We start from the raw sequence: 27,863 nt of genomic DNA on the forward strand, positions 1-27,863 counted from the left end.
CAGAGGGAAATATGTCCATGAAGGGATTCATCTGTCAGGGGGTAAATGTCAGGGGAAGGGTAATGTGCAGAGGGGATATGATTGGTATATTGGTAGTGAGGAAAAACTGATTGATCCATACAGGGCCTCAGCATGACCACAGTGTTTACCCCTTTGGACAGGTGCCCTTTTTTCTGTTTCTCCCATCCACCCAGGGGAGGGTAATGTGCAGAAGGGAATATGATCGGTCCCCGGTAGTGGTAGTGAGGACAGACTGACTGACTGACCCATACAAAGCCTCGACATGGCCACTTAATCCTGCAGTGTTTACCCCTTTGGACTGGTGCCCTTTCTTCTATTTCCCCCATTCATTCCTTTTAAGTCGATTCACTTTAAGGGGCTATTACACTGGGCAAATTTTCCGTGGATCTACAGTCAAACCACGCTTTCCGCTAGCGTGGTTCTCATTTGTTTCTTGTTATTGCTGCTGCTGATGATGGTTAGTAATACCGCCGTCCTTTGGTGAAATCTACCGTAGCTTTGGAAGATCTTGGACACGTCAGAAAATCACGGAAATATGAAAACCACGCCAGCGGAAATCGTGGTTTGACTGAAGATCCACGGAAAATTTGCCCAGTGTAATAACCTCTTTACCCTCCTGACCGTCAACATTCCCTCCGTCCGTCCTGTCTGTCGATGCTCTAGTAACTAGTATCTTGGTCAGTTTCTCTCAGGCGTGGCAGGGGTGGGGTGGGGGAGGGGGGAGGCGATAGTTCCATGTTAATGTGTCCGGTTCGTTTCTGCAATGATGAGTTCGCGTCTCTGTCACGGTAAGCAGCGCCCTCTTGTAACACAGCCGTGGGATTATTCGCTCTTCTTTCATCACTAGCTTTCTTCTCATGCCCCTCCCTCTCCCCCCTCCTCCCTCTCAGCTGTTCTGGATAAGGTAAACAAACACCACATCCATAACACAGGATCAACAACAAGAATAACGTTGAAAAGTATTAAATTCGAAACGTGTGGAGTGAAAGTGAAAGAGAACAAAGCATCAGATATTTTCACGTTCGTTCATGAGCGGCCGCAACATACAAGGCGGCGGGTGAGGCTAACGGGATGCCAAGTGCCTGGGTCTCGCAGTTCTCCCACAATGGAAAAATCTGATCATACCATAAACGTAAGACAGCCTGGTAAGATCTCGTTTCAGAAACCCTCATAACTTGGGGAAGATAGTAAGGTAAGGTAAAGTTATGTGGAAGATTTAAATATATTCATCGTATTATGGATGACTTGGTGCTCTCTTGGTTGGTACATGCGTGAAGTCCCACTTGAAAAGACTGGGGAAAACTAACTATTTATAAGAAAACCCGTCGATACCAGAGTTTTTAAGTGTATGCCGGCCATCAAACCTACCTTTAGGGATTTCTTGTAAAGGGAGCACCCGCAAGCACCAGGGGCAGGGTAGCAAGACAAACAATGCTCCACTGTTCAATTATACAACAACGGGATGCCAAAAACAGGCCAAATTAGACCAGTTTTGGTAATGAATAATCGGTTTGGTAATTACTCAGTGCTGTTTGGTTTTGGACATGAACTGTATGCTCTATTCTAACAATACGAAAAGGCGAAGTTACTAATGGTCCACTAACTATAGCAAAAACAAACAAACAAACATCAATAAATAGGAGTTTTAACGCTAACTTCAATTTTCTATCGTTACTTGTGTAGGTACGAGAGTTTGAGGCTTAAAAGTAATAAATACAATGTGGTGAATACGATAATCTGGCAACGCTGGATGTGGATGAAGCCAGGGTGAAGCATGAACAGGGAGGGACAACAAATGCAATCGCCCCAACCCTTGCTTCTGTGCACAAGTGGTAGTGTGAGGGAATGGAACAAATCCCCCCTGTAGCAGTGCACTCTGGCGCAAGTCAAGGACAGTTTGATGGGCCACTCCCTTAAATTAATATAGGCCGCAGTATGAAATGGCAATAATTGTTGGAACTCGGTCATCTGTATATAGGTTACGGCGAAAGGGCATCTCCTCTGCACTGTATAGGTGTGTGTGTGTGTGTGTGTGTGTGTGCTGAAAAGGTGAGAAGAAGGAAGTATGACGCAACACACACAAGCACCTCACACAGCCCGTTATAGAGATGGTGAAGGGGGAAAGTGACACAACGCGACCCGAAATCCTGGAGGAAGGAACCAAGAAGGAACTTTACTGAACACTACTTCGCTTATGATGGCCACTCATGTAGGAAATCTCCGTTCGTAGCTCATAAGGGAGGGGGCCTGTGCTCTTCTCTCGGCCAGCTGTTGTTATGAGTTGTAACCTTTTCTGAACTCCTGCCGGGCTGACCTTCCCGCGGCAAACTAAGCCTGTCGGGGGAGAGGTGGCGGGAGAAGGGGTGAAGGTTTGACCTCTCGGCCCTCACCTCTCCTCACAAGGGTGGAGTCTGAGGGACGGTGGGCCAGGAGGGGAAACCCGTATGTGTGTGTGTGTGTGTGTGTGTGTGTGTGTGTGTGTGTGTGTGTGTTACGTATATTTTCATTTTCATAAGAGCGCAATCAGCATAAACACCGATTATTTCCTATTCTTCTGCTCGTCTTTACATTTGATTATGATCAGATGCCCCCTACTACTACTATTACTACTACTACTACTACTACTACTACTACTACTACTATTATTACTACTTCTGCCATTTCTACGATTAACACCATCACCATCATTGCGTGTTAACCAAAACGGCAATCGAGCATCAGGGACAAGTAAGGTGTACACGGCCGCGCGTCTTTCCTCCCGCAGGATGACAGCAGGTGTGTGGGAGGCGCGGCGGGGGCAGGTAAATTGGTAACCCTCCACTACCCAGCCCCCTTCCCAGCCCCACTCCTCAGCCCCACCACTCAGCCCCATTGTCTTGTCCATATGGCGAACACACTGAGGCTTACGAGAGCGATAAGCCGACAGTTGTACTTGTTTGTGTCTGTGCTTGATGACGGTCACAGGGCGAGGTGGGCGGGTGATGGTTTGCCGAGGTGACGGTCAGGTACTCGTGGTGGAGTGGTGGAGGCTGCCGTGGTGGTGGCTGAGGCTCGGCATGGGTGTAGTGTGTGTGGTGGCGTGGGCGTGGCGGCGCCGTTGAGCTGTCTCCGCCCACTGAGGAGGAGGAGGAGGAGGAGGAGGAGGAGGAGAGGAGGGCAGGCAAAGATAGGGCGAGGGGAGGGACAGGAGGGAAAGGAAGACGGGTTTCGCAGGAAGAAAGGAGAGACTGGTGAGCTAAGAAGGACGGGGACCGGGGGGGGGGGGGGTGATGTCGTGGGGTGTCGGAAGAATTAATAGGAAAACCACTGTGTAACACATGTATACACACACACACACACACACACACACACACACACACACACACACACACACACACACACACACGTCTTGGCAGAACAGATGCAGTGCTTCCCGGAGCGTGTAGATAGCGTTTGAATGTTGGCGCTGTTACTCGGCCCGTATCCCGCCGGCCCCAAGCAAGTGCCATCTGTGGAAAGCTGCAGCGGGGGAGTCAAGGCCCACCGGCGTGGGTGACACACAGCTCCTCAAACCCGCTGTCCCGTTTCACTTCCCCGCTGAGTGTGTATTCCTCAGTCACCTGCCGACCCTCGTTTTCCTTCCTTTCTAAAGTGCCCGCACACCTTTTTCGTTATCCTTAGTTGCATCATCATTCGGTCAACATTTTTTGAACTCTCCTCAACGTTCAACGGCCACCGATGACGCTCCGTTTTTGTTTCAGTGTGAGGAAAAGCGCAGATAGTTGTGACAGGTGCAAAGGCGGCAGCTGCTGTCACAGTGCTGTGATGAACTGTTGGGAGTCGCTGCAGCATAGGCGTGTTACGGGGCAGTAGTCACGAAGGAGCCTGTTTCATGAGTGGCTGGCGGAGGTGTCAAGGGGCCGAGGCCACCTTCGTTCTCCGTTGTGCCAATAGACTTGGCACAGAGTACTTCTAAACTTCACCTTTGCCCGTTTTCGACGTCGGTTTATGACTGGAGTATGTACAATGGTGTTGTTCGTGGATGCTACAGCTGTTGTGGTTTATTCGTGTTGAGCAACGAGCACCATGTCATCCACTTTGCCTCTCTGGACAGGAAGCGGTGGCTAATAGGGACACGCCTGTAACACATGGCATATTATATCTGTAGCTCAACGCCCTCACGCAGTGCTCATTCCGGGACGAATGTTGGATCACTGGAGGCGATGGCCTTGTCCTTTGAAATTAATCAGTAGAAAGTTTACTCTGCATAATAGATGTCACCAATTTGTAAAAAAAACACTCCACTTATGCCAGAGTCTGTGGTTTTGGTCAGATATCATCAGTAACAGTCAATCGAAGTGTGAAACGATGCCACCCACTTCAAGCATGGCAAGGCTTAGAGGCGAAAGAGGCTGACATGAAGGCCTGAAAGCGAGTCACTTGAGCATTAGCCGGAGGGCGTGTTGACTACTTGTTTGACTCGTCGTTTTTTCATGAAATGTTTTCATCGTAAAGTATCGAAGCTTGCACGTTTGTTAATCATTTGAAGGCTCCTGTCCTGGGCACCAGCTACTACCCGTAGCTGGTGCCCAGGACAGGAGCAGGAGCAGGAGCAAAGTGGAAACTTGGTGTTCCTGTGTGTGTGTGTGTGTGTGTGTGTGTGTGTGTGTGTGTGTGTGTGTGTGTGTGTGTGTGTGTGTGATAGCCAGGGGGACGAAATGGGGGCGCTGCGCTGAGATTGAGATTACAGCCTTGCAGCGGTCACATTCCATTCAAGGGAAAGAGATATCCCGAAAGGAAGTCGCGGACAGGTAAGAGGTGTGGGAACAGAAGCTGCGGGGCGAGTGTGTGGCGCCTGGCGGGGCGGGGCGGGGCGGGGCTGGATATGCAGGGACACTCTGAAATGTCCGGGTTTGAAATGACGGAGAGTCTGACTCTTGAGAATTATTGGGCCGATCAAATACATATCCACACACGGAAAATCTCCCGAATTATTTTTATTTGTTAAACTATGGACTGCCGACTATACAACTCGTCTTGTCTTACCAAATAACTCCAATTAACTTTCCTTGAGCAGTCAGTCCCCTTTCACAACAGTTGAACGGCTCTAAAATATTTTAGCAAGATTACGCAATGAACATCTATCTCCTTCCTTTATTTCATTTTATCAGCATGAATTTCCAAACACAACCTTGCTCTTAGATACGTATGTAGTTGATTATATATTTCCATTACACGAACAGAGACCGATTTGAGATTTACAGATAAGTCCGTTCCATGAGTGGAAGAGTAATATTCCATTAATCAATCAGTATCAGTTATCCTGCCTTCAGGCATTTATATCTCATACTTTGTTCTCATACTCAAACATAATTATTTTGCAAGGGTCTTGTCGACTCTTGGGAACATTCCAATGAAGAAGTGTGAGAACAGTCTGGCGTCCCTCGGGGCGAGGCGGCGGACGGCGTCGGTGCTCCTGTTACACTGGAGGGAGGAAGTCCTTTATTCTCTCAGCCTTGATCCGAGTACTCAGGTGTTGCTTCCCAGAGTTCATAGATTAAAGAGTGTCGTAATTCATTAGCGGATCCAAAGTCTTAATCTTTGAGAAAATATTGAATTTAACTTTAACAGTAGTGTATGGAACATTTGGCTGATGAAGAGGAGGGAGCAAATGTTCCAGATTTTGAAGGAGGCGGCGACGAGAGATGGCTGCTGCAGGGCACGGGGACCAGTGAGGCCCGGAGCTTAGCCTTGAGCTGGTGTGAGCTCAGCCCGTGACGACCCGGAAAACACACACACACACACACACACACACACACACACACACAGGAGCTCCATAGTGGAGTGGTTAGCGCACTCACCTCACAAGCGAGAGGTCCTGGGTTCGATTCCCTGGCGGAGTTAAGTCGGATGGGCAGTCTCCTTTAATCTGTGGCCCCTGCTCACCCTGCAGTGACTAGGCACCGGGTGTCAGTCGGGGGCTATGTCCCGCCTCCCGGATATGTGTGGGTGTGAGTTTTCAGCTGTACCCAGAGATCCGTCACGTATGAGCTCGGTCATTCGGAGAGGGTACTGGCTGGCGATTGCGAGTCTATTGCATGGTCTATGGATAAGTGATCAGCCTGCCATTCCACCAGACTGAGGTACGCATCTTGTTCAGGACGATTTATTTCTGTTTAATGTGCCCCTTAAGCAAAGGAGAGGGGTGTGTGTGGTGTGTGCGGCCCCAGCTTGGCCCATAGATCGGCTAACGAGCTCTAACGCTCTCGTCAGGAGGGTACTGACTGGCGATCACGAGTTCACCTAGTAATCAGACCAGATCAGACCGTCTCATACACACACACACACACACACACACACACACACACACACACACACACACACACACACACACACACACACACACACACACACACACACACACACACACACACACACACACACACACACACACACACACACACACACACACACACACACACACACACACACACACCTTGTTGCCAATACTACGGTCCATGCTTCACGCTAGTCAAATCTATTTTGAAAAAGCTTGTGCAGCGCCGCCGCGTCATTATCATAACCCGTGCAATGGCCGCGGCAAGCGGGTTGCGGCATTTCCTCCCAAGGAGCAGCCGCATGAAGCCAGGAAATAAATTTAAGTGGCTTTTTTTTTAGCGTTACCTTGACTCCCCGTCTCGGCCAGTGCCTGCCCTCGCTGATTTAACGCCAAGCTTGCATGTGACGATAATTTTCTGGTAAAGAGTTTGCCGGTGCTGAATACCACCGCAAGATCACCTCGGGGTGGTGCTGTTGTGGTCGGAACACGGGGGGGGCGCGAGGGTCGTTCAAGGGCCACTAAGGAGGCACTCTTTTGCTACTTTGTTTTATCTGTCGTGTGGGATGAAACGCCGCTGCCTAGCCAAGCCGACACACTGATCCCTTCCTCACTCTCCTGTCCCCCGGCACGAACGGTATCCACGTGCTCCTGGGTTCACAGTGCAGAGGGCTGGGCCGTCCCGGAGGGCTGGGTGTCCGGTGCTGGCCGGAGTTGGGGCTGGGAGGGTCGGGAGGGACGACCTTGGGTTACCTTCTCACGAATGGAACCTAACACCTCTGCACCCTTCCTCTGATCCCTCTTTTATCCTACATTCTTTATCGCCTCTTTATAGTGTTCAGCGGTCACCGGGACCCTGTTCGTGTTGAGTGGGCTCACCGGATCACCCAAGTAAGCAGCACCCAAGGGCACAGTGACACTTCCTTCCCTTTGCCACCTGACGCTAGGACTCGCTCGTCTGCCTCGCCCACAATGACCGGGTAAGTGTGCATCTGACAACCTCACCATCACCCGGCGTGCACTGACCTTACCCCCAACACTTACCACTTCTGCTTCTCACCACCATGACACAAGCACCGCCGCTCTCATCAGCTATAATACCAATCCTCCCCCATCCCCCCCCAACGCCTCTGCTTCTCACCATCACCGCTGCTCTCACCACTACCATCACACCCAGTGACTTCCACTCAAAAACTCGCCTCGCCCCACTAAACCGCAGCTGCCGCCTCCGCCACCCACTCACCCGTCACCATTTTTCCTCCGCGAGCGACGATGAGGACGCAATACACACCGGGCGGTCGTCTGGTCACGCTGTGTGTCGCTGGGCAGCCATTCCCTTAGTTTACAATCAAGGGAGACCAAAACTTTATAAAGAAAACTGGAAACGCATCATTAAGAGAACAGGTTTAGGGTGAGGGCGTTTCTTCGTGAGCGTTTTTTTCTCCTTTTCTTCGTGTTTAACAATAACGTGTGTATGTGTGTGTGTGTGTGTGTGTGTGTGTGTGTGTGTGTCAGAGAGAGAGAGAGAGAGAGAGAGAGAGAGAGAGAGAGAGAGAGAGAGAGAGAGAGAGAGAGAGAGAGAGAGAGAGAGAGAGAGAGAGAGAGAGAGAGAGAGAGAGAGAGAGAGAGAGAGAGAGAGAGAGAGAGAGAGAGAGAGAGAGAGAGACAAATTAGCAGTGAGAAGAGGAAAGCAGAGCAACCTTGTATTCACCTCTGCTTGTAAATGGAGGGAGGAAGAGAACAGGAGGCAGTAAGGGCAGAAGAAAAAAAGAAACAGCAGCATGAAGGGAGTGCCAAAGAAGGAGTAGGAAAAAGGAAACGAAAAGCTGTCGGGAGCCTCTCTTGGATATGTCCCTCTTTTATTTTTCTAAGAGTACAGAACCGTTCCGCCATCAAAATCGCTTTATTCGGAGTCCTTCAGATAGTTAAGACTCGCACTGGGACTAAGACAGCGTGCAAAACAAAGCGTGTCCAATGGTGCAAGAGCCTCGGCCAGCCTCAAGGCCTGACCTGAGGCTGGAGGCGCGGAGGAGGGCGGCGGCATGACTTCGAGTATAGAGACAGAAGTGACGGTATTGTTATTACACAGGCAATGACAACCAAAGGAAAGTGATACGACCTCACGATGACGGTAGTGTGTGTGTGTATGTGTGTGTGTGTGTGTGTGTGTGTGTGTGTGTGTGTGTGTGTGTGTGTGTGTGTGTGTGTTGTTAGGCGTAACTCACTGGCCGTCGTTCCTTTCAATCTGCGATAGGAGGGGATAGAGAGGAAAATAAGAGGAGATGGAGGAAGAGAAAGAAGAGGAGGAGGAAAGAGAGGAGGAGGTCTTGCCTGAGTGAGCTCGCCGCCTTGGGTCGTGGGTCGTGTGGAGGCGCGTCTCTTCCACCCATTGTTCACCCACCCTAACCTATATTTCCTAGCTCATGGCTCCTTCCGCTACTAACCCCCCACACGCTGCCAGCCTTTTTGCATACGCCTCCTCCCTGCCGTGCCCCTCGTTCTCCACACATTCACGCCTCCACAACCCCTCTCCCCCCAAAGGCGCCTCCCCTCCCAGAGCCTCCGCTTCCCCTTCCTCCCACTCCAACTCGCCTCCGTGGCTCCACGCCCTCCACCTTCCCACGCCAGGGTCGTGACCCCGTTGCTGCACAGTTACTGGCCAATCACGAGCGAAACTTCAGGTCTCGCTGGAAACAATCTCAGCGGGAGAAAGCAAAATGGCCTTCCACACCTAACCTTTTACCTGCACTGGTCAGTCGCATCACAGAGCATCTTCTGCGACCCTTCCTGCCCTGACCAACAACGGCTCCTCTGGCCTTGAGGCGCCGGTGATTAGCCGCAGCAAAACACTAGTGTTCCCGCCGTTTAAGTCCGTGGCGACAAAACTTGCCTTATACGACCATGTGACTCAGTGCTGCAGAGAGCGTGTGTTGGGGTATGGGCCGGGTCTATACGGTGGGCACTGGGGAGGTGAGGGTGATGGGGGCAAACAGCGGGCTTATGCAAGTGATTTTTCTCGGTGGGGCCGTAAATGTTGAGCGACATGTTAGTGTGGATAACTTTCTTACCGCCGCTCTCGCCGCTGTCCCACCACCGCTCTGCCGCCTGTCCCTTTATCTTCCTTAACGTTCATGCCGCTAAGCCCGTCCTTGTTGTGTAGCCATTGATCGAGACTTAGCAACTAGTGAGGCTCTGGGGGAGTCCGGGGGTAAGGGGAGCTGCCTGGCGTGCCAACATGCTGGGTTCGACATTTATGCTTCCTGCGTTCCAAGGCGGACGGGATTCTTGTGGCGCTGCACGAGGGTTGGCAGGTAGGGTGACTACGCTGCCCCTCCACTGGTCTTTAATCAGCTATAGTGCGGCCACTTCCTCGGCCTTAAAGCACTCCAAACAGTTTTACTCGCCATGGTTAATAGCCAATATGATTACAACAACAACAACAACAACAACAAGAACAACAACAACTACTACTACTACTACTACTACTACTACTACTACTACTACTACTACTACTACTACTACTACTACTACTACTACTACTACTACTACTACTACTACTACTACTACTACTACTACTACTACTACTAATAATAATAATAATAATAATAATAATAATAATAATAATAATAATAATAATAATAATAATAATAATGATGATGATGATGGGATAACAACTAGAAACCGTTACCCCATTACAATATGGTTATTACAGTCGCTGATACTGATCGGAGTGAGGACTCATACATTCCATTCCCTGATCCGGTTGTCTGTCCTCCATCAGAGGGAACTTAGCGCCCGGGGAACCCCCTCACTCTGGTTCTCTTCGAACGCCACAACCGTGATGCACAGCCGGGAGTGAGGAGCTATTTTTTTTCTATAGACCATGATGAGTTTATTAGCCAACGTGAACTTAATTGGGAGAATCTGTGTAATGGCTGGATGTACTGCGTTGATTTATTTATTTTCTTTATGCACATATATTTCTTGCTTTTTAGAGGTTCCTGTACCCTGTCAGGATGTTATGCCTTGATGGTCTGTATAGCATGTACTTCTGTAGACACTCATGCCTGCAGTATTATAAACCTTGAGGGACTAGATTTCGGGAACATCAATGACATGTGGAAGCTTTTCGACAACAAACAGACGGTGCATGGTGGAGTGTCGGCTGGAGTGAGAGATCAAGGCCGACCATTGTTAGAGATTCATGTATTCAACAGACCCAAGAGATGTTTACCCCAACTGCGTGATTATCCGAGAGACGTTCAAGTATGTAATGGATCCCAGTGACGTGTCTCCTTTTTAATTATTGATGAGATGTTCAGGGATGTATACATGACCCTGGTATTGGTTCTCCTTTCATTGTTTAATCATTCGGTAGAGGTTCGGACACGTGATAGGCCCCATTGACGTTTTTTTTCTTTGTAATCAGTCGTGAGATATTCAGACATGTAATAGATCCCAGTGGTTCTTTTTTTATCTTTTTTTGTAATCATTCGGGAGATATTTATACTTGTAAAAGGTCCCAGTGATGCTTTTTTTATCTCTCATTGTAATAATTCAAGAGATATTCAGACGTGTAATAGGTCCCAGCGGTCACCTTGGCCTGCGTGATTACTCAGGCACCTTGAAAAACACCGAGGGCCTAGGGGTGGGCTTAGACCTTAGACTTAGAGGGAGGTGGGCTGGCTGGGCTGACGAGTGTGTGGCGATGACAAATGTGAGGATTGTTGGACTGTTGATATTTAATTGCCGCCGTCCGACTTGAGGCCATTAGGAGTCAGCTGCTGCAGGACCCTTTGTTGTCCGCTAAGCCCGGCGTGCTCAGGAGTCATCGTATCCTTTCCGGGATGTCGCCTTTGTCGCGTGGGGCTGATCCTCCGGGGTACTCCTAAGTCCCTGGAGGCTTAGCATCATGGGCGGACGTACCTCCATGGGCGGACGGGTCCATGATGCTGTTGTTTTCTTTTGTTTACGTATTATAATTTTAATGATATTATTATTATTATTATTATTATTATTATTATTATTATTATTATTATTATTATTATTATTATTATTATTATTATTATTATTATTATTATTATTATTATTATTATTATTATTATTATTATTATTATTATTATTACTACTGCTACTACTACTACGCTAAATGAAGCTGCACTGACCACGGCACAGCGCCGCTGGTGAAGCCTTGCGTTAGCTCGACCCTCGGGGGAGAGCAGAGCGGCAGTCTCCGTCCGGCTGTGCGGTTATGGGGCGAGGCTGTTTGCATAGCGTTCCCCCTCAGCTACCAAGCCTTTCGCGGCCACCTGCTGAGGCCGCCACCTTCCCCCCTTCCTCCTCCTACCGTTGTCTTCTGCATGGCTGTTCGCCGTAGCAGACTCTTCCCTCACACATTAGTTCCTTTGTCTCTGAACTGTAGTCTCATCAAACACAAATGAACCTCTTGTGTTGAAAAAAAGTTGTCCCAGTGTCGGTGAACGGTATCCACGCTCCCAGCGGCGGCGCGGTACCGTTGTACCCCGACAGGCTGTACCTGGGGCTCCACAGCCGGCTGGCGGTGCAGGACGAGAACGGGGCCTGACCTCAGGGAGTAATGATCACATGCATGATAATGAGTAGTCACACACACACACACACAGAAAAAGAGGACCGACAGGCGTTTAGAACCTGTGGGCATCGGCTGCCTCATCGCGCTACGCCTGCATCGAAAATCTAATCGAACTCAGGAGGGAAGATCACCTCCACCGTAATATGTTTATCGTGCCCATCAACTCTGATAATAATCGGGCTCCTGTAGTGTTCACTGGGGGATTAGCCGTCATTAGAACGCAGTTTTCCATAGACATTGCCATTGTGTCATTGATCTGATGGCAATTCACTCCGCAAATACTGTGGCGGTGAGCTCTCTTCCATTTTATAGTGTGGTACACTAGGAGGTTGCTTCAGAAATAGCTACGACATGAGAAATGCTTAATTCACTCATAGATTCTTCTATTATTATGTACGATTCAAAACTATAGCAAAGGGGGGATGGTGGAATAAGCTTTACACACTGTTTTTCGACGTGATGGAAGTTTGTCGGTCGAAATTATATATATCACTGAACTTTTTCCTGGCATACAAATACCGGCAATATTTGGTGGAAGTACAAGTTTGTGTGGCCACTGTGTATACTGCCGGGGCCCAAAATGTTCCTAAGCCACCACGAAGTCAATAACCGTGAGCACCACTTACGTGAAGGTCGAACAAGCCCCACTACCCACGCCTAGAGGTCAGGAAGCCCAACATGTCCATCGTCCTCGTAGCTGCATGGTCGCGTCGCTGATCCTGATAATCTTTCCCGCTGCCCCACATATCTGAATGAGCTGGACTTGTACTGGAAGCCGACCAACGTAAACGAGATTATGTCCGCTCAAGGGTACATTATGCAACAGGCTTATCATGTGACAGAGTTGGTTGGGTCCTCTCTCAGCACTTTGTTAGATCCTTTCAAAACCTTACACATAACTTACGAGAGCTCTTATAGCTTTCGTGTATTCCCTAATAAGTGGACTATCAGCCATGCTTCCCTTCCGCGACTTTCAAGCCATAGCCATCCTTCTAAGTCAAACCGGAACACCTTAATTAACCTCGAGAAGGGTGTTTCCGTATAATAAAGAGGTCTGCCGCTGCACCTTAATTAAACTGTATACGGTCTAATAATCTCCTTCTCTGCCCCCGCACAGCCTCGTCTGCCACGCTTCATTGACTCCATCGTCCTACAGCATATACACCAACCTTCGTGCACTGCAACCCCCCCCCCCTCCCCCCCCCCCCCCCCGCAGAAAAGTAGGTGAATTTCCATATCTAAGCCTAGCCACTCCTTCCTTAGTTCAGGCTGGCGGGGGATGACTAGTGGGTGTTGGTGCTCGAGTGGGAGGCGGCTCAGCCAAGGGTCAGGCCGGGCTGGCTTGGATGGCCTGAGTTATGACGTCCTTGGGCAACGGCAGGGATGAGGCGGTCAGCTGTTGGGTTACGACGCTGCTGGACCACTACCGCCGTCACACACACACACACACACACACATCACCTCTTTGAACACACGTCTCTTGCCCGTGACATCAGACTATCGCTGGCATTTCCTTCCTCTCCCCACATTCAGTAACCCCGAGCCCGCGACCTCCTGTCCTGCTCCGCCCGCCTCGTCCCGGGTGTTATCTGGCCAAACCACACACGTTCAGGTCGCCTCACCCGCCACACCCATCACCACCTCCCGGCACTGCACTGTACGCCACTCCCACACTCTCCCATGTACAGAGCGGTGCATTTTGTTGCATCGCTGCGGCGTCACGGCAGACAACACCGCTGCAACCCACTCCACAAGGCATCGTCTGCGTGCAACTTAACACCGCAGACTCCACCACAACCTTCACCACATCGCCATGAACAGTCAACACAGGGAACACCGCTACATAGCCCGAACCACACTAAGTAGTTCTTGAAAGGGAGGTCCATTGCTAAGTTGCAGTGGATAGTGATGTCTATATTCAGTTCCCTTACTATAGAAGACTCTTTAAGGAGAGGAAATAAAGTTAAAATGCCAACAGTAACAGAGACAGAAAGGAATTAAAAAAGTGGGCAATGCCATCTAAACTCGCTCACCTGACCATAGCGTGCCACAGTTAGGGCAGGGAAGCGACGAGGCGAAGTACAAGTCACCCACAACGAACCGTCGAGATACACAAGCTAAGTAACTGAAAAATTAGCGAGATACAACTGTAGCCAGCTAGGGGGCGTCTTCTATCAGCCACTTTGCTATAGCGTGCCACGGCCAAGGCAGGGAAGCGAAGAGGCGAAGTTATAGTCACCCAGAACGAACTGTGAACATGCTTAGACTGCCCCCACCCACCGACCACACCCCGACCCGCAGAGGCTGAGTCAGACATGAGTGCTCGGACGATGACGGTGATGTGTCCAAAGAAAATGACATTCACGAGTCACTTTACCTCCATCAAGAGAGAGAGAGAGAGAGAGAGAGAGAGAGAGAGAGAGGCTGGGGGGCGAAACATCTCTCTGCTACTTTACAGCTGAGTCCGGTTGCCGCAGCCTGTCGGGGGTGGTTCCCGTTAGTTTGGTCTTGTCTGTGTTGAATGGCCAGGCGCGGCACTGCTGGCGTGTGTGTGTGTGTGTGTGTGTGTGTGTGTGTGTGTGTGTGTGTGTGTGTGAGAGAGAGAGAGAGAGAGAGAGAGAGAGAGAGAGAGAGAGAGAGAGAGAGAGAGAGAGAGAGAGAGAGAGAGAGAGAGAGAGAGAGAGAGAGAGAGAGAGAGAGAGAGAGAGAGAGAGAGAGAGAGAGAGAGAGAGAGAGAGAGAGAGAGAGAGAGAGAGAGAGAAAGTATATATAATGGTGATGAAGAACAGTTCCAAAGGCAGCAGGGTCGTGTTCTTGATTGACTTTTTAGCCGCCTCACTATCACCGTCCCAAACAGGTGACGAACGCAAAAAAAAAAAGCAATCGTTTTAATTCGCAGTGGTGAGTCAACTTTTACTACACTTTAGTCTGGCAACAGTGATGATGTGTCCTGCCCACCAGTGTTCTTGTCGCAGTATATTATTTCCATAAAAGTCAAGCAGGAAGTCAGTGGACAGGATCATGAGTCGAGAGGGAGAGAGAAAAAAGATCTGGCAGGTTATATAAAATTACTCTTCACTTTTTGTTACAGAGTGCGGACTATTTGCTACAACAAGTTAGTCTGTTGGGAAGTTCACCTGTTTCATGTCTCTTTGGTGGCATAAAGGGGCTAGTACACTGGGCAAATTTTCCGTGGATCTTCAGTCAAACCACGATTTCCGCTAGCGTGGTTCTCAATTGTTTGTTGTTATTGCTGCTGATGAAGATGGTGAGTAATACCGTCGTCCTTCAGTGAAAGCTACCGTAGCTTTGGAAGATCGCGGACACGTCAGAAAACCACGGAAATATGAGAACCACGCCAGCGGAAATCGTGGTTTGACTGAAGATCCACGGAAATTTGCCCAGTGTAATAGCCCCTTAAATAACGGACAGACAGACAAATACACAGGCAGATGGATAACACTATGAAATTACAACCGCCCTCTTCGGTGCATGTCCAGCAGCAATAACAGCCATAACAAGGAGAGGGAGAGAAGGAGGGGGAGGCGCACGGAAGCCCTACACGAGAAAGCTTCATGGTTGCCTTCACTCTCTCCCGCTGTCAGTCTCGTGCGCTTCGGATCTCTCTCCACCACCACCTTGGGAGTCTGGTCTGGCCGCGCCGCGTGTGTGCCTCTGCCGAGCGGCCCTATAGAAAGTAAACGGCGCCCACGGCATGTGAATGTGGCCAGGAAGGGCTGCGTGAGATGTCTTGTTTAGGAGAGGGTGGTGGTGGAGGCTGGTCATATTTCCCTCTAGACATTCTTCTTACCTGTGGACATCTCCCTCCCTGTATCTGGACCATTGATCTGGACATAATTGACAGCGCTGTTTTAGGATAATGAAGCAATGCCAAAATTTTTTTGTATCCATCACAAGGGTGACGTAAGGGACATTACTCGGTCGGGGTTAGTTGATAAACAATAAATGGTGGTAAGGGTTTGGGGAAATTTCTTGAAAGGGAAGTTTCAAGGAGAGAAAAATGCCCCGGAGGAATGAGTTCAGGAGAGAAACGTCCATAGGAGAAAGGAGCCCAGAGGGGGAGGTGTCCTGTACTCGCTGGTGGTAACAGTGGTGAGGGAGGTAGTAGCCGTGGGGGGGCGCTAGTATCCGTGGGGGGGGGGGCGGTAGTAGCACGGGGGGGGGGGGCAATAGTAGCCGTGGGGGGGGGTGGCAGTAGTAGCCGTGGGGGAGCGGTAGTAGCTAGGGGGGGCAGTAGTTGCCGGGGGAGGGGGGGTAGTAGCCGAGGGGGTGACTGCCGGTTGACGGTTCGCAGGAGACAAGATAACTACAGGAAGAGTAGTAAATTCTCTCAGCTTAACCACGCATTTCCGCCTCCTCCCGCCGTGTGGTTACCTTGCCTGTGTCCTCTCCACGCAACACCACCCCCACCCCCACCATCCCCAACACCATCATCACCCCCACCATCATCACCGATTTGCCTGGGAACTCGGGGACGGACCAAAGCTAACCTTCTGTAGGGAAGGTCATGAAAGTGAGGTCGAGTATCTTGCCGAAACTATTCTATTGTTTCCTTTATGCCAACGGAGCAGCTGCATCTCCGATTAATCTGGTGCGCCAACTCCAGGCAAGTCCAGCACAGCAGATGGCAGACGGCAGGCGAAGGTTACAGCTTAGGACAGTTCAGTGACCGACGCTCGGGCACGGAACTCTGGCAGGCTGCGGCAGGCGGGGCTGGGGAGCAATGTACTACACCTTTCGCCTGGAGATCTCTTTGATCATCTCAGGAAAGTGATTGATGCAGCGCACCCTCAAAAATGACTTTGTCTTTAACAAGAATATCAGTGACAAAGCGCCATTGTCGGGCGCCTAAGAGTGCTGGACGGCGAGCGGCTTCACAACAGATAGCCCAGTCATGCAGAGGAGAGAAGCGTGCAGTCACTGACATGACGCGCCCCGTGAAGGCATAACTGAAGGTAGCGAAGCACAATTCATGAAGCCATTAAAGGTGCCTTACCACTCTTAACTTTCATACACTCAGGGTTGGCATCATCCTTGAGTAAGTTGTCTGTGGTGTGTCGCCTCGGCCTGACCCCGTAACACCACGCAGATATTATCCTCTCTCTCTTACTTCTTGCATCTTTTCTTTCTGAAAGTCTTATGATAGAGTTTGCGAGTTCAGACCCAGTTGTTTAGCTCGGAGAATTTTTGTCTCTGCTTATGTTATCAAGAATATAACGATAAAACATTACAAATTTTGTGCATATTTTTCTTTAAATCTATCCATTCCGCCTTCATACAGGTGTCCACAGACTGGACCTTGTTAGCTGTAAAGTGTTCCTTCGCGTTCAAGTGACGATATGACCCACAGAGCTCAGGTGTCCAGGTATGACATATGGTTTACACACACACACACACACACACACACACACACACACACACAACTTGAGAGGTGGTTCCGTGGGAGGGGATGTGTATGACCAGGGGGAACTTGAGACTCCTCTGCCATTGCCACTACCTCAAGCTGAGCTTTCAGAGGGAACAGGGCATCAGAGAAATAGGCAGACAAATAGATAGATAGGTAGATAGATAGATAGATAGATAGACAGATAGATAAACCTGAAAAGTCCAAAGGGGTTCAGAGAGAGAGAGAGAGAGAGAGAGAGAGAGAGAGAGAGACCCACCCCCTTTTTTAACCGTTTCCTCCATTTAGTCTGGATTCTTATGGTTGTCGCCTCGCACGTCTCGGGTAACAGGTCTCGTCGCGCCGTAATTACCTTAATGAAGTCAGTCAGTGTGTCGGTGGTGTTTCCTCCTTCCTCCTTGCCACACCCCCCCCCCCCCCCCCTCAACGCTCGGCGGAGTGGTGTGCGAACAGTCTGGATGAAGCCCCTGTGTGTGTGTGTGTGTGTGTGTGTGTGTGTGTGTGTGAGAGAGAGAGAGAGAGAGAGAGAGAGAGAGAGAGAGAGAGAGAGAGAGAGAGAGAGAGAGAGAGAGAGAGAGAGAGAGAGAGAGAGAGAGAGAGAGAGAGAGAGAGAGAGAGAGAGAGAGAGAGAGAGAGAGAGAGAGAGAGAGAGAGAGAGAGAGAGAGATGGATTCAAGTCATTGCGGTATTATGTTCCTCTACGACCCACATACTTGAGTGAGGCCGCCAGGCATGGGAGGGAGTGGAGAGAGTGGAGTGGAGGGAGAGTGGAGGGAGGGAGGGAGGGAGATGGTGAGAGAGGGAGAGATTGAGGAGGGACGGAGGAGAGTTGGGGGTCATCGGTCATGGAGTCTCACCTCAAACCTCGGCAAAGTTCCTCTTGCGAATTTGTGAGTACGAGAGAAAAAGAGAAACGTAAAGAGGAAAAAGGAAGGTACTGTGGATGTGGGTGTAGCAGGCTGTTGTTGTTGATGCTGGTAGTGGTGGTGGTGGTGAGGGTTGGTGAGGGTGGTGGTGGGTGAAAAGGGCAGCCAAGTATAAGTAGCCAAGTATAGATTTGGTGGTGATAATAGTCAGTGGATGAATGGATGAATGATTGACTAAGTGGCTTGCTTCGGCGGGGGAGTGGAATGTGCTTGTGCGTATGGTGGTGGTGGATTGGGGGGGGGGGGAGGGTATGATGGCGTGTATGAAGTGATGTGGTGTGGAGGAGTGGTATGGTCTGGTGGAGAGTTTGGGCTATGGTGTTGTGTGGTGTGGCGAGGCATACGTAGTGAAGGGACGTGGTAGTGCCGTGAAAAATGGTGGTGATTTAGCCATATGTGTGGAGGAGAGGGTGTGGTGCTTGGGGTACAGGGACGCATCATTATGTAGTGTTGTAATGCTCTGACTCTGGTATACTTTATGGGCGGTATAGTTACGCAAGCTAGGAGTTAAGCCATAATTTTTAACACACACACACACACACACACACACACACACACACACACACACACACACACACATAGAGGCTCAGAAACTTGGCATTAGCATCACGGAAAGGCTTGAACACCGGCATCCGAACTTATATGGATTTCATGGGACCAGAATTTCATCTAACCCGGCAAAAACAAAACTGTACATGTGTGTGTGTGTGTGTGTGTGTGTGTGTGTGTGTGTGTGTGTGTGTGTGTGTGTGTGTGTGTGTGTGTGTGTGTGTGCAACCTTTCCTCGTCAAGGTCCTGCCCCCTTGGTATGTACGTGGTAGGTCAGTGGGTGGTGGCGGCGGCGGGAGTACAGTAAAGGTTGCCGGCGAGGCGTGGCGTGGCGGGAGTGGCTTATCCCTAATACTGTACCGCACAAGGCAACGAGGGGTCGAGAGAACCTTGGCACTGCGGCGGGGAGGTTGAGGAACATGGGTGTGGCGGGTACTGGGAAGGGTTCTGAAGCGGATGTAGGAGAGTGGGCGTTGTGGTGGACGGGGTTGTGGGGGTGGAGGGTATACGTTAGGTGGTAAGATGGATATGGTGATGCGTGCGTGAGTGAGTGAGTGAGAGCGTATATTATAGTGATGGTGATGTGTGTTATCGTGTGTGCATGTAGATGGGTGTGTTTGGGGGTATAGGTGCAGTACGAGATGGTGTAGCGGTGATGTGAGGTGCGATGGTGATGTGACAGAAAGAAGGCAAACAAGATATACGAAAAAAAATCTTTCCGTTCAGCTTCTCCACACACTCTCTCCGCTGCTGCTGTTTCGTTCTCCTTCCTCAGCGGTATTTCAACTACATTTTCACCATTCCATTCATAGTGTGTGCCCTTTCTCCTCTTCCAATCCAGCCTGAGTTCTCGTTCTTTATAACACACACACACACACACACACACACACACACACACACACACACACACACACACACACACACACACACACACACACACACACACACACACACACGTACACACAAGAAAAGTATTAGTGAGTTTCCCAAGTAATTTTCCTTTTCTAGACGTAAGGGCAGCAGCTCGCGCCACCACAAACCCGCAAGAAAACATTGGATCTCTTTTTTTGTTTTTTTTTTGTTCCCCTCAGAGGCTCACACGACCCTCTTGGATCCGTGATTTACTGTTAATTTAGAGAGGTGGTGAACGCTCCCAGAGATTATAGTCACTGGTTAAATACTTTACAGTTATATTTGTAATTACATTTCCTCCTCCTTCTTTTCATTCTCTTCCGCTACTACCACGGCCACCACCACCACCACCATCCCTACCGCCACCATCACAGCTGCCACCACCCGCTTCAAGAAACAAGGGTCACTGTGTTTAATAACCTGTGCATAATTATTCAGATAAGAGTCGCTATGATAATTAGGCGTAATTAGCGAGAAAATATGAGGGAACTTAATCGTATATAAATGTCTTTGTTGGTACATCCTTGAAGGTGCAGAGCAGTTACTTGAGTCTGTCTTGCGGCGCCGCGTTGGCCTGGGGTGGGGAAGATAGGGAGGACGAGGGGGGTTGACGAAGGAGGGGAGGTGGAAGGGAGCAATGTGAAGGGCGGCAGGGTGAAGGGGATGAGGAAGGTGATGGGAAGAGGTTCTGGCGTGGAGGGAAAAGAGAGTGGAGAGGGGTGCAGTGAAGGGGAGAGGAAGAGGCGATGGTGTGATGGGAGTGGAGAATGGAAGGGGTGAAAAGTGAAGGGAGGGAGGAAGGTTAGGGGAAGAGGTGATGGCATGAAGGGAGAGGAGAGTGGAAGAGCTGCAAAGTGAAGGGGAGGGGGAAGGTTAGGCGAAGAGTTAATGGTGTGAAGGGAGAGGAGAGTGGAGGGGATGCAAAGTGGAGGGGAGGGGTGGTGGAATGGGGGGATGGGGGAGGAGGCACGGTGAGCCGTGATGGGGAGTAGACTGAGGGGAAGGGGCAATGGTGTGAAGGGAAAAAATGTTAAGGGGAGGGTGTGTGCTGTCGTTAACGGGGGAGGGGGGGGTAAAGATTGAGGACGATGTGCTGGGGTGAAGGGAGGGAGAGAGGAAGGGTGTGCATACGTGAAGGGGGGGAGTGAGGGAGGGAGAGGAAGGGTGTGCATACGTGAAGGGGGGGAGTGAAGGGAGGGAGAGGCTGACGCTTGAGGGTGCCTGGGGGGTTCGGAGGGGGAGGGAGGGAGCATGGAGGAGCGGAAAGAGTACAGGCAAGATCTTACATTTAGTCTACCTCGGTTTTTGATTCAACGCAGGATTCTGTGTTGTTGTGTTTGGCTGCTTGCCACCAGGGTCGTCCGGGTTCCTCCACCACCACCACCACCACCACCACCGCAACCTTGCCGCCGCCGCCGCGCTAAGATAACCCGCTATTGTCCTGTTCAAGTCTCAGGGAGATACTAATTCGTCGTCGCAACACGTCACACCCAGAAACGAGCCGTCTTCTTTGCCATTTTCGTGTTGGGCTGCGCAGTATTGTGCCGAAGCTCCCATCAAAAGCAGGGAGGGGGGGGGGGGCAAGGGGAGAGGAGGGAGGGGGGAGGAGGGCGGAGTGAGTGGTTCTTTTGACGGCGCTTTGGTATTCCTCTTGAAAAGACTTACCTCATCAACCCCGCTTCATCTTACCCATTCCCCTTCCCTTCCCTCGTCCCCCCCCCCTCTCCCTTCCTCTCCCGTCCTCTGCCTTTCCGCCTCCACCCGTCTTCCCTCACGACGCCGCCCTCAGCTCCACGAACCGCTCTTGGGACTCGCGGTAGGGCGGCAACAGGGCGGCTACAAGGCCAGGCGGACGTCACATACTCCCTCCCTCGCCACAAGAACCCTGGCGACAAACAATATCGGCGATGTGGCGAGCCGGACGTTGTGCTGTTTCATGGAAGGGGGCGTGGGCGGCGGGTGTGGGCTGGGCACGGTAAGGAACCCACGAAGACGGATGCTTACTCTTCCCGCGCCACTCCGCCGCTAGCCCTAACCTGCCCGCCCACGCCCACGCCTGCCCCGGGGGATGAGATGATGACCGTGCGGGTTGTAAGGGTGGTGGTGGGTAGAGCTGGGGGTGGAGTGGAGGGAGAGAGAGGAAGGGGGAGATAGAAGAAGAGAGCCTGGTCAACGCCTATCATCATTCTCGGGACACCACTGCCGCTAGAAACAGACAAATTGCCGCGGTAATGTTTTCTTTGTAAGTTAGTGCTGCCCAAACGTTTGCCACTACCTGCCCGCCTTTGTTAGCTCACGTGCCTCCCCCATTTGTCTCATTAGTCACCTTTCCCTTCCACGACACTCACCTGTATATACACGGAGGAGGAACTGATCTGTCTGCTCCGTCTCTCTCTCTGTCTTTATACTGGTGGCGGTGACAGGTGGAGGTGAAGTGGTGGTGATGAGTGGTGGTGAGAGTCGTGCATGGTGGTGACTGTGATAAGTGCTTTGATTGTTATTATTGTCACTGCTGTTGTTGTTCTTGCTATTGTTGTTGTTGGTGGTGGTGATGTTGGTGTTGGGGGTGGTGGTGGTCTTATTGTTGTTTTTGTTGTTGTTTTGATGATGATGATGATGATGATTGTGTGTGTCTGGTCGTTGTATGAGGTCGTAGTGTATATTGATGGTGGTGAGGAGATGTGGTGGTGGTGTTGGTAGTAGTGGTGGTGATGGAAGTATTGGAAGTGAATGTGCTACTAATACCAGTGGTGGGGGAGCTGGTGGTGGTGGTTGTGGTGGTGGAAGTGAATGTTGCTACTCGTAATACTGGTGGTGGTGGTGGTGGCCTTAACTCCATGCCCTCCGCCACAGGGTGAGTGAGGGCCCGGCGGGGTGGAGGGGGCAGGGTTGGGGCGGGGGCGGTGAAGCGTGGCGGTGGAGGAGGAGGAGGGGGGGCAGACGGGGAGGGACTGGGGGGGGGAGAGTGCCTGCCTGGAGTGACTGTGAGATCCCGCCGCCGCCGCCCTATCACAGTGAGTGGCTAATAGATGATCTTACGCCACTCGCTCAAACACACACACACACACACACACACACACACACACACACACACACACACACACAGTGACTGAGTATTGTTAAATGAGAAGAGAAAATCGCATCGTGTTTCAAGCATGAGCACACGCGAGGAGTAACTTCACCACCACAACCTGAGGGAGAGCTTACGACACGCGGCGACGAGGCCAGGCGGGAGCACGGCGCCCTCACCCTCCTGAAGACACCGAGGCCTCAGGAGACGAAAGATAACTAGCAAAAGAGAGGAAAAAAGAGGAGGAGAAGAGGAGGAAGAGATAGAGAGGGAAAGTAAGAAGAGAGGAAATATAAGGAAGAGGGATAAAATGAGAAGAATGAAGAGAAAGAGATGTGGGCGTTTAGGGACAAAAAGAAATAAAAGAGCTCTGTCACTCTCATCTATCATCATCTCTCTCATCTGGCATCAGTGTCCCCAATGAACGATCCACTCCCTCTCCTTCTCTCCCTCTCTTCCCCTCCATCCCTTAACGTGTCCTGCATCTCGGCGGCCTCTCCACGCCTCCTCCTCTGCTGGCTATTGTTTCGAGTAACTGTTCTTTGACATTCAGCCGCTGCCCCTCGCGTGAGTCTCCCCGCGCTCCTCCATCCCTCCCGCCTTTCGTCTGCCGCCTCCACCCCCAGGAGCCTCCCCATTCCATCCCTCCCGTCCCTCGTCTGCCCTCTCCACCTATCAGTCATTCCCCATTTCATTCCTTCCGCCCTTCGTCTGCCACCTCCACCCTTTAAAGACTCCCAATTCCTTCCATTCCGCCCATTGCCTGTCCCCTCCACCTATCAGAGTCTCCCTATTCCTTCCCTCCCGCCCTTCATCTGCCCCCTCCACCCCTTATAGAGTCTCCCCATTCCATCCCTCCCGCTCTTCGTCTGCCCCCTGTACCTTCCGAGTCTCCTCACTCCCCCCCACCCCGAGTCCTCCAGAGCTGTATTTCGTGCGTGAGTGGCATGAATAGAATTAGTTTGAGGTGCGTATCAAGTTCCCGCGGTGATGGGGTTAGCGGAGCATCCCAGCGTCGCGTCTTTTTCTGCCCATCACAAGGGAGTGTTAACCAGCCTCTTTTTGTTGAGCGCTCTCTTTATCTTCCTCTCAAACGACCCCCTTTTCCTCTTCCTCTTCTTTTTCTTCGTCTTCTTTCTCTTCCTCTTCCTTGATGTCTTTCTTTAACTCCTACGATTTTTCTTTCCCTATGTCCTCCTTCGTTTCTTTGCTTTTCTCTCTCTCTCTCTCTCCAATCACTTTTCTTTTGCTTGTTTTGTCATTTCATTGTCATTGTTCTTTTTTGGACGTGTTGTTATCACAGCCGTTAATATTGTTTTTGTTGTTGTTGTTGCTGCTGCTTTGTTGTTGTTTTTAAAGTGGTCTTAACAATTTTGTGATTTTCCCTTTTTTTATTTTTTTTATTTCTTCTTCTTCTTCTTTTTCTTCCCCTTCTTCTTCTTTTTCTTCTTCTTCTTCTTCTTTTTCTTCTTCTTCTTCTTCTTCTACTTTTTCTTCTTCTTCTTCTTCTTCTTCTTCTTCTTCTTCTTTCACCTTTTCCACCACCACCACCATCATCACTACCACCACCATCATCACCACCACCACCATCATCATCACCATCACCACCAACACTTCCTCCTCCACAGTCTCCTCCTCCTTCCTCTCCCACGCCTCAGTCGACTGCCACATCTCGTCGCGACCCTCAGACTTTCCAGATTTTTTACCCTCTCCATAACCATCTTCGCTCACGGCCTTTCCTGCTTCAATCCGTCCTCCTCCTCCTCTTCCTCCCCCCCCTTCCCCTCCCCTCCCTCTCTCCCTCCCACCCTCGCAATCCCAAGGGCCACGAATGAGCAAAAACAAACAGAAAAAATCTAGTCCCGCGCGATAAGAAGTTCACTCAAGAAAAAAAAACCGCATTAGGGATATGAAGAAATAGAATAACAGACTTGGAAATTATGGGTGCGTTAACTTTAGGGGTGACTGTGAAATGCTGGTTAGAAAAGGGCGAGAGGGAATGGGCGATAAATGGAGATGTAGAGAGAGAGATGGTAGATGAATAATAAGGAGAAGAAAAAGAAGAAGAAGAAGAAAAAGAAGAAGGAGGAGCGAGAGAGAGAGAGAGAGAGAGAGAGAGAGAGAGAGAGAGAGAGAGAGAGAAGCATACAGACATATAGACAGACAGACAAATGCGGTGGCTCGTAAAACAGAGAGACGAATAGACGGTCATACAAAAAGATCAAATACACACACACACACACACACACACACACACACACACACACACACACACACACACACACACACACACACGCACGCACACAGTGAGAGATGAGGTGTCAGCCAGTCACGTTCAACATGTGCCTCGTATGGGTGATGATTTTTTGTTTATCTTTTTTAGCGATCGTTTATTGATCATCAAGGGGGCCGCTGAGATGCTAATTACCCATGAGTCACGTCAGCTGTGTAATAATAATAATAATAATAATAATAATAATAATAAGTTTATTAATGTAAGGCAGCCGTCAGGCTGAACATATACAAATTAAAAATACAATAAACTAATAGTAAATAGGCTACACTAGATGGAGGGAGAGGGTGGGGGGTGGTTTGGGAGAGCTAAAAATAGAGACATAAGGGAGAGGGAGGGTGGTGTGAAGGGGGCACTTAGAGGGGTAGCGGCGAGGTGCTAAACTCCACCGCGGCCCTTTGGGTATGACTGTCACTGGGCATTGTTTATCATCCACACCATCGCGGGCACTGCGCTACGTTTGTAACGGTCGGTTCGCGGCGCTCTGAAGGGGTTGAGTTTGTTGTGGTGTCTGGTGAAGCGGGTGGGAGGAGGCGCGTCGGGGGGTAGAAGGTGGCGATGGCGAGGATGGTGAAGCAGGGAGATTCCGAATTTCTGAGGGCGTCCTGGTGCCTGTCAGAGAGCCTCGGGAGACTCAGGGTGGCCAGGGCATTGTCGTAGGTGCGGTAGTCAGGGCCTAAAATGACCCTGAATGCTCTCTTTTGAACCCTCTCAAGCTGCTGTTGTTGGGTGAGGGTAAGGGACGAAGACCACGCCGGGGAGGCATACATTAGCTTTGGCAATATGAATGATGAATAAATACTGCACAGCTCAGCAGCTGGTGCCCCCAGCGTCCTGAGTCTACGCAGCATGTACAGCTTGTAGGAGGCTGCTCTGACGGTGTTGGAGACGTGGAGCTTCCAGTTGAGCTGGTAGTCCACAGTGATGCCTAGTAGTTTGGTGGACTGGACGACCTGGAGGTGGTGTGAGCCAATAGACAGCAGCGGAGGTGCCACATTTCTCTTGGACGTGCAAACGTGCATCACCATGGTCTTGGTGTGGTTGATAGTGGCACTGTTGTCAACCGTCCATGCCTGAAGGTTGTCGAGCGACGCTTGAAGAGGTGCATAGTCAGGATCCCTGTTGTTGACGGGGACGCCCAAGGTGCTGTCGTCAACATATTTCCAGCGATGCGGTGTGTCCATGAGGGCGTTGTTAATGAGCACCAAGAAGCAAAGCGGACCCATTTTGGTGCCTTGCGGGACGCCACACGTCAGCTCAAGAGGAGTGGAGACCGAGCCCTGGGAGCGAACTATTTGCTGGCGAGCGGTGAGGAAATCAGTCAGCCACGATATTAAATTAGGGTGAAGCCCCAGCTCAATGGCCTTAGTAATGACAACAGTGTGGTCTACAAGGTCAAATGCTTTCCTGAAGTCGACAAAAGCAAGGGGAAGGGAGGTGTCTCGTTTGTCCAGGTGGCTGTGTAAGAAATCTAGAAAGCTGACCGGGCAATGAGTGGTGGAGGAGTGCTTCATGTTGCCAAATTGTTGGATGTTTATGAGGCTACTAATATCATCATAAGCCCAGTTAAAAATAAAATCTTCACAAATGAGGCTGGGAATGGGCGTGATGGCGATTGGCCTTAGGTCATTAAGGAACTGTGGGCTGGAAATTTTGGGGATGGGAGTGACAAAGGAAGTTTTCCTGTCGCTAGGGCAAGTGTTTTGTTCAAGTGAAGCATTTATTATGGAGCAAATGGGGGTGGCAAGTTCAGGGGCAAATTCCTTATAGATTTTGATTGGGAGGTCAGTGGGCGTGGTAGCTCTGTGCGTCCTTAATTTCTTTAATTTATTGAAAACGTCAACCTCCTGGACGGAGGGGGCTGGGGAGGGGGATGGTAGGTAAGCGGGGAGGGCGGTGAGATCAAGCTTTGGGAGGCTTTGACAGATACCCATGAAATGGGTATTTATCTCCTCGGTCGCCCGGTCAGGTGATAAATGTGAAGTGCAAGTGAAGGAGGGTGAATGTTTGCCGAGTCCACAAAGAGACCTGACCTTGTGATACCACTGTCTGTTGTTGTCCTGTTTAAGATGGTGTATTTTTTCAGGATAATAGTTTGTTCTGGCGGTTTTGATCTCCCTGATGACTGTTCCTGAGCTGTCTGTAGCGGGCTGGGTCTGTGTTGTGGGCCCTGTTTCTCTGCGAGATGAGCCTCTTGACGGTGGAGTTGATCCAGGGGGCATCAGATGGATGGTGGTGGTGGTGGTGGATGGTGTGTGTGTGTGTGTGTGTGTGTGTGTGTGTGTGTGTGTGTGTGTGTGTGTGTGTGTGTGTGTGCGGAGAAGCATCACATCGCCGGAGTGTCTCTTGAGGCAACGACCAAGGCCAGAAGAACCCACAGGAAGAAAAATGATTGGCCTGCTGGTGGTGTAAGAGGCGAGGCGAGACTGTATAGCTCTTCTCAAAGGCTGCACACACACACACACACACACACACACACACACACACACACACACACACACACACACACACTTTTCTTGGCGGCCTCCCAGTGGTTAGGTCCTTCAGCGAGGTGGAAACGCTTCCCTCCAGCCATGTTCAAGGCGCTGGCCGGAGGCTTCTTTGTGGAGGGTCATGTGTTGGCCTCGGGACGCGTGAAGGGCGTGTGGAGGAGAGAATGGATGGGAAGGTGTGTGTGCGTCTGAAGGGGTGGAGGGAAGGGATGGGCACGTGTGGCGGAGTGGATGGACGGGAAGGGTGT

At 50.6% G+C, this 27,863-nt stretch overlaps 2 protein-coding genes across 3 annotated transcripts in view; one reads left to right on the forward strand and one right to left on the reverse strand.

Moving 5' to 3' along the window:
- Positions 1-27,863, forward strand: part of LOC127004003 (tubulin polyglutamylase complex subunit 2-like) — an 87,838-nt gene that overhangs the window by 41,666 nt on the left and 18,309 nt on the right. The window contains exon 3 of one of the 2 annotated variants that reach the window (XM_050871169.1): positions 7,173-7,317. The gene's annotated coding sequence lies outside the window, so the exon portion shown is untranslated. Of the gene's footprint in view, positions 1-4,919; positions 7,318-27,863 lie in introns of those variants that run through there. The other variant, XM_050871168.1, reaches the window with a different exon arrangement.
- LOC127003996 (serine-rich adhesin for platelets-like) overlaps positions 1-27,863 on the reverse strand; it is a 56,273-nt gene that overhangs the window by 23,006 nt on the left and 5,404 nt on the right. The gene's annotated exons all lie outside the window — the stretch shown is intronic.

The sequence above is a fragment of the Eriocheir sinensis genome, chromosome 3, assembly GCF_024679095.1.
Source record: "Eriocheir sinensis breed Jianghai 21 chromosome 3, ASM2467909v1, whole genome shotgun sequence".
Taxonomy (NCBI): Eukaryota; Metazoa; Arthropoda; class Malacostraca; order Decapoda; family Varunidae; genus Eriocheir; species Eriocheir sinensis.